General features: G+C 35.0%; 1 long non-coding RNA gene across 1 annotated transcript; it reads right to left on the bottom strand.

The window, feature by feature from the left end:
- Positions 1 to 6,530: 6,530 nt before the first annotated feature.
- Positions 6,531 to 7,026, bottom strand: LOC108438308. The gene is made up of 3 exons (XR_001858682.1): positions 6,986 to 7,026; positions 6,813 to 6,911; positions 6,531 to 6,739 (listed from the first exon to the last, which is right to left on the bottom strand). It is a non-coding gene; the product is annotated as an uncharacterized LOC108438308 (long non-coding RNA).
- Positions 7,027 to 7,249: the final 223 nt, after the last annotated feature.

Below are 7,249 nucleotides of genomic sequence, written 5' to 3' on the forward strand. Positions count from 1 at the left end.
GTTCACAAACAGTCAATCAGTGCTGTATGTGTTTATTATTGTATTGTATATTAAACACACAATCAGTTTAAAATGCTGAGATTAATTTTAATCATAATCAGGATTGTTTAAGAATTATTTATACTTTCAGTGTTTAGGCTTTGAAGCTTTCTGTAGTTCCTACACTTCTAAATGGATTGAACAGAAACAAATAAATGCTAAATCTAATAAATTTCATCATTTAATTATTTTTAATAAACATGGGTTTTAATAATTACTAAGAAAGCAAGTCTTGTTTAGTTTCTTGTTGGTCAATGAGTTAAAAAAAATATGGTGTATGGACTGTACTGAAGACTTGTCCTATGAGTCAGGAATATCACTGATATGAAACACGCTGAAAAATCTTTAGATTCAGATTTTCTGCCATGTATTTTTCCTGTTACAGAGACTGTCTTCCATCACATTTTCTTCTAGAAACAACCATGTTGTCAGTTCAAGAAAAAATATCTTGATATAGGTTTTAAAACCTTTCTTTCCGTCTTTCAGCCTCACATTGTTGAAAGCTCATTTGCAGAAGATGTGTAATCAGAAGTAATTTTGCAGCAAAGAAGGTCCATTAATTACATTTAGACCTGGTTAAAGTCCATATTTAAACCTCATTGAAGACATCTGGTTTCACACAAAGTAAATGAACAGAGGTTTCCATCACTGAAAGTTTAGCTAAAGAATATAGTATTAAAAAGCTTGTTGCATTGAAGTTGCAACAAAAAGAACTGCATAAAGACTTAAATAAAAACTCTAAAAGCTCCTTGTACTCAAATAAGCAACTCAGTTCCATATAGATAACGTACAGGATTTTTGTCCAGGAATAGTAAACTGAAAAAATGTGTTGATGTAACATATTTAATTGATAAGAGTAGCAGCCATGGTCAATATTGACGTCTCTCTCCAGTAACTCATTTGCAATGTTTGTTGTGCTACTTGTTGTGCATGACTCTGTCCCTGAAAGTTTTCTTGCACTTGGCTTCAGCTCATTTCTGCTCCTGGTACTTGTTGTTAAAGTGACACACAAAAAGATTAATTGCCACTCATTTCAAACATGCTTGAGAATAATGGAGCATCTACAACAACAAGCCAAGAAATTTGCACTACTGATCAGAGGATTTTTAAAACTTTATTTTTATTTTTTTAATGTATTCATGAGAGATGACATGCAATCAAACAAAGAAACAGGAGAAGGAAAAAAGATAACATTACATAAAAACCTAATTGCAATGAGAAAATATGCAAGAGACTTAATGAGAAGTCTGTGTCATTATAATTATTGTTGTACAGTGATACAATTGCATGAGTTTTAAAGAGATCATGTGTAGAGTAGTTTGGAACAAGCTTTTCCAGTGACATTAACTGAGTGGGACGATTACTGTTATACAAAGTTGATGATTGGTATCCAGGTCAAGTTGCGTTGATTGTTTTTTGTGTTTGATGGAAAATATTAAACATTTCACGTCAAATTTAGACTAGACATTGATATTAACTCAATAAACCTATGCAGCTAAAGTAATCGAAACTTGATACTTGGTAGGGGAGACTTCCTTTGAAACCTTCAAGATGATACCTGTACAAGGAAATTAACCTTCACACAGTCTTAAAATCTTAAGTATTCCAGGGCACTAACTGATAAATTCTGATCTGTAGTTCCTATTTTCTACTGGCTTGATTTGATGATTAGACCATTCACACACTCCAACATATTTCAAAAATGAAAGAAAACAAAAATACAACAAACAAAACAAAAAGACAACAAAGAACGGGATAATATAAAACAAAAACATAAAAACATGAAGGAAAAAAAAAAACATAAGGTAAACAAATGGCAAGAAAACACAAAAGAAAATGTAACATTGGATAGAAAGGGGCAATTGCACTGTCATTAGCTTAGCTGTGGTTCGGAGTTTAACCCAAGTTTAAACCCAAAAGTGTCACATGGGTTTTTAAACTCCTTTAAACTGCAGCTTTCAGTGGATCTGCGGTTTAAATTAATTTACATTTCTGTCTCATTTGAACTGAGGTTCATTCTAAACTTGCTAGAGGCCAAGGTGAATTCAGTTCGAGTCTTGTAAGCCAAGTCAAGTGAGACAGGAATGGCAGGCTAAGCACTGAAAGATCTGATTATAAATAGATGTTCTTTTCAGACACTTCCTTTATGAATAAGTTATTATTTCTGAGCAGCCAGATCAGTCTGGTTATTAATTAGAGAAGAAAAAAAAAAAAAAAAAAAAAAAGTGAGAAAAAAAAAAAGTTGATGGCATTGGAGATGACAGGGAAACTGAAAGGGGGAAGACAGAGCTAAATTACTGTAAGTAGTGAAATAGAGTGGTATGACAGGCTGAACAGCCTGAAGGGTGTGGAAAGTTTTTTCATAGATAATATCGCTCTTAATCTTTTTCAATTTAGCAGAAATTCTCTGCTTATAAAGGGTATCATTCTTTTGTACATGTTGTACTCTTTTGTAAGAGTCAAGTCTGAAAGGGACGAGAGTGGTATGTGGCCTTTTCAGCAATCAGTTAAATGATTAGCACTCTTCCCTAGGTGACTTAGTTTGTTATAAAGATCTTTAAATAATAAAACAGATTATTGTTCTGTTAACTTACTAATAGAAACACTAAGTTAAAGGAGTTTTTACAGCATATAGCAGTGACCTCCTTCCATACCTCAGATTTTTGGCCTGTATGAGAAAGTCGGGCATCATCTCAAACAACCACAAGTTTGCAGTGCAGCAGGAAAGGTCACAAGTTTAAGTCTATCATTCTCTTCCTTACTGTCAGGCCCTCTGGAGTTCCTCCTCTCACCTTTTTGCTTTACAGTAATTAGTCAAATGTTTAGCACTTGTCCTTAAGCAACTTTAAAAAAAGTTTGGTTAACACTTCACTGTAGGGCACGGTAACGAAGGCTACACGACACCATTGACACCACACAAACATTTATAAACACTTATTCCATAAGTCGTCAATTGTCATAGACTGCTTTTGTCAACTTTGATGTCAAGTTGACATAACAAATATGCCAAGAGACAGATTTTTTTTTGGACATTTTCTGAGGTGAAATGACATAGCATGTTATGACAGCTGACTTAGTGGCTTTCTGTTTGGTATGTCAGGGTGACACAGTGCTAGTGATGTGACAGCTTTACAAAATGAGGCAGTTGGTTAAACTGAACAAAAGTGTTTATTTCAAGGCCTACACAAGCGCAGTAGTGAGGTTGCGCAATGATTTTGGGCGAATAAGCTTGGCGTTCAAAGAAAACAGACTACACAGAAAGGAAAGTAAGTCTATCAAATTCTTTGTACAATTTTATTTCATCATGTGCAAATTCTGTAACCCTTTACTCATTCTTCATTAAAGAGAAAACAATGGTGCAGGATGCAAGTTTCAGTACATTTCAGTGACTCCTCTGTTGAGATCCTGTTGAGGGAAGAAGATACAACTTCTTCTTTAGTTCTTACCTTCCAAGCACACTGCCTTAGGTCTTCCACTTCTCTCTTGAACTGTCCTTCCATAAAATACAAGCTTGCCTTTCAGGTTACTGCTTCAGTGTCTTGGCCCCTCAGTGGTAGAACACACTTCTCCCTTAACTCTGCACTGCACCATCTCTCAGCTCCTTCTGTCATCGACTGAAGAACCGCACACTCTTTACTCAATCTGTAGACTTGTGTTATAGTTAAATATAGTAAAATACATATTTATAAGGTATAACTTGTCTTTTAGGATATAGATTCCTGCTGTCTCAATCTACAGTATTCTGTTGTGATTTTGCTTCTACTGTTTGCACATTTTGTGCAGGTTAAGAGAATCTGCTAAATGACAAAATAATGTGGGTTATGAAAAATCATTTTCATGAATCCTTAATCAAATACTATGACACTGTATTGACATTCTTATGTATGTTTTCTCTGGCCCCTAAGTGAGTTCCATTTTACAGTTTATAATATTTTTATGAATCCTTATGCAAGTGCCATGACGCTCTTATGTATATTTTCTCTGGCCCTTAAGTAAAGTAAGTTCCACATCTTTACATATAATTTCTTAAGTAAACTTTAGTCTCAATTTGTTTTATGTGAGTTTCATTTAACAGTTTTGAGTGTGCTGTTTGACATGCTACCTAATAAACAAATATTTGTAAATTAGTATGAAAATTGTTACTGTTAATATCTAATAAAGCAGTAAATAAAAATGTGGAAACAAATTTACATTAAACACCTTTACTGAGAAAAAGAAAATGCCTTCAGTATACAAAGTTGTTTATTTTTCAATATTTGTGATTAATAGGCACAGTTAAATGCACAGACATATTAACTAGCTCGTACTACAAACTGACTGTAATGAAAATAAATTAAACTTGCATTGTAACAATCATGTTAACAATACCAAGATACTCCAAAATTCTAAGACATCCTATTTAAACACATGCTTTAATTACTTTTTTCCCTCTTCATCGAGCCACATCTTCTGTACGACTTCAGTGCCAGCTTATAGCATATTATGACCCTTTCAATCGTCTTCATTGCAAAAAAAAAAAAAAAAAAGGCATGAAAAGTCATAATCCTCAAATACTGCTCAATACTCACATGCATGAATATATAAAACTATAGTCTTGTGTCTTCGGAAAACCTGTCTAACAATGCTGGGAAAATCAGCAGTAATCTCTGTACAAAACTGTACAGTTAAAATGCCAACAACATAAATACTGTATTCCTATGTAACCTGACCAGCATGAAAATGTCTAATTATTTTAGTGGTTGGTAATATCACTAAAGTAAAAATTTCCTATGTCCAAGGCACAAAGCAAAGCAAGACACAAATCAACACATTTTGCAGCTATGGCAACGTTTGGGCCTGCAACTATTGAAATTTGTTTTGAATATCCATCTTATAAACGTAAGAAAAGCTCACTTTAAAGATTCAATGAAAAACTGTTCAATGAAAAAATGTTTTACTCTTACTGTTATGCATTATTGCTAGTTTTCATACTACTCAAAAACTGAACAATAATTGCTATTATTATCACCATCACTTACTGTTAGGTTGCTTATGTATGATTGCTGGAATATATTTATTTATTATGCTCTTTATTTACAGTATTTTACAAAAGTTTGAATAGCCCTCCTCAAATCAGACATTCTGTTGATTATGTAACTAAATAAATGAACACATCCACTATAACAAACAACTTAAATATGGCATATATGTGGCAATTTCTAGCAATTTGCTAAATTTAACATTTGAAAAAATTACATTTACATATATTTTATGTTTGGTAACATAACATATATAAAGTGCCATAATGTCTGCACACGGCACAATTTTCTGTCAGTGTCAGCGAATAACAATGACAGCAATTTTTTTTTACATTTATTTGACCAGGATTGTCCACACTGTCCAGTATGGCTCTTTGCTCTTTAAACTTTTTAATAAAAAGGTTTATTATGTAAAACAGCAAAGTAATGAGAAAACATAACCGATAAACAATTATTGTTGTTGTGGGTAGCATATAGTGCTAATCCAAGTAAACCTGTCCAGTCCAGTAATTCTGAGCATGCTCTTGGTGTTCGACAGGCTCAGTAAAGACTGGTGCAGGAGAGCAGACACCCAGTCTGGTCTTAATTTCCTTTTTGCTCCAGCTAATTGACTAATGTAGAGCAACAGGAAACCTCTGTCCTGCCTCTGACTACAGCCAAGAAGTGTTTGCTTTGACAGAAAACAAGGCCAACTAAAAAGTGTTTTTTTTAAGATTTAGACATGCTGCTTTCTGCAACAGGTTACTTGCTAGTGTTCAACAGTTTCCAATCAGAATACAAAAAAAACTCAGCACAGAAGCACATGGTAAAAGCCACTTCAAATTTTCTGGCAAAGGTTTTAAAAATGTCTTCTAATGGTTCTGTACATTATTCTGAATTATGAAGACTTTGTATTAAATGACAAAGAACTTTGTATTGATCTAATTCATTTATTAAATTACTTTTTTGAATGCATATTTTTTTCAGAACTGATTTTTTTTCACAGTTTTCTACAATATTGCTCTTCCATTACGTTGCAACATAAGAATCATTAATATAACCACTGCAGTAATAAGTCTAATAAGTCACAGAATTGATAAAGACAAACTAAAACAGGAAAAATCAGTAATAAGGTGGAGTCAGAAAAGGAACTAGGAAGGGAGTGAGCAGAGGAGTGTACTTATTCACTTACTATGGTTTCTGCTGTTGCCAAGTTGAAGACTCTCGTTATCACATCCATGTGAAGACTATTTCTTTTTTGGCACCTCCTCTGAAGAACTGGACGTATATGATGTGCTCGATTCATCAAATTTCATGTCAAAAGCAAATCAAAAGCACCAATAAAAGTCAAGATAAGGAAAGCAGATCGAGATAAGCAAAGCAGATAGATAAACAAAACAAAGGTAAACAAAACAGCAGTGGCTTGAATTAATAACAATGTAGGTATTAAAACAATTATTAAAAAATCTCCAGGGCCTATTATTAAAATTCCAGGGCCTGCATGTTTAAATGGTTATGCACCACCTAGACCGGTCAATGGCGACGCTGACAAACCTACATGCAGGAAAGGGACAGCGTTAGCGACTAGAGCTCTGTTGCTTCACAGGCCCAACTACCTACTTCCAGGAGCCGTGAGAATACCTTTAACTGCCGCTACGCCCAGGCTCACCACCTGTTAGCCGTTGCACCAGCCCACCATACACCTACATAGACACAGACATTAGCCACTGTATACAAAAAAAAAAAAACAATATCCATGTAGCCCCCACTACATACCTGCATATAGACACCACCCTGGAGAGATCCAGTAGTTCGTCGCTAATATACCAGAAGTGCTGGAGAAGCGGAGACTGCATAAACTGGTATGCCAGCACCCTACACAGGGACATTCCCCCATTAATATCAAGCAGCAACCACAACAAATAGCCCCACTTGAACCAATGACCTACCGTCAATTGACCGTCAGCCCCAGCCAAGTCAACCTCCAAACAGAATGAAGTTGCCCATGCACAAAGTGCCAGTGTGCTTATATGCTAAAGCTAATGTCTAATTGTAAACACCTGGTGCAGGGGAGCAGGGGGAAACTCTCACTACGGTGGCTGCCAGCTCTCACAAGGCACTCACAGCCAGCCAAAGGCTGCATATTATGAAACAAGCCCAAAGCAACAACAAACCCACATGCATGGTACAGTATCAACAATGGAGCTACAATG

Source organism: Pygocentrus nattereri, chromosome 1 (assembly GCF_015220715.1).
Source record: "Pygocentrus nattereri isolate fPygNat1 chromosome 1, fPygNat1.pri, whole genome shotgun sequence".
In the NCBI taxonomy this organism is placed as follows: Eukaryota; Metazoa; Chordata; class Actinopteri; order Characiformes; family Serrasalmidae; genus Pygocentrus; species Pygocentrus nattereri.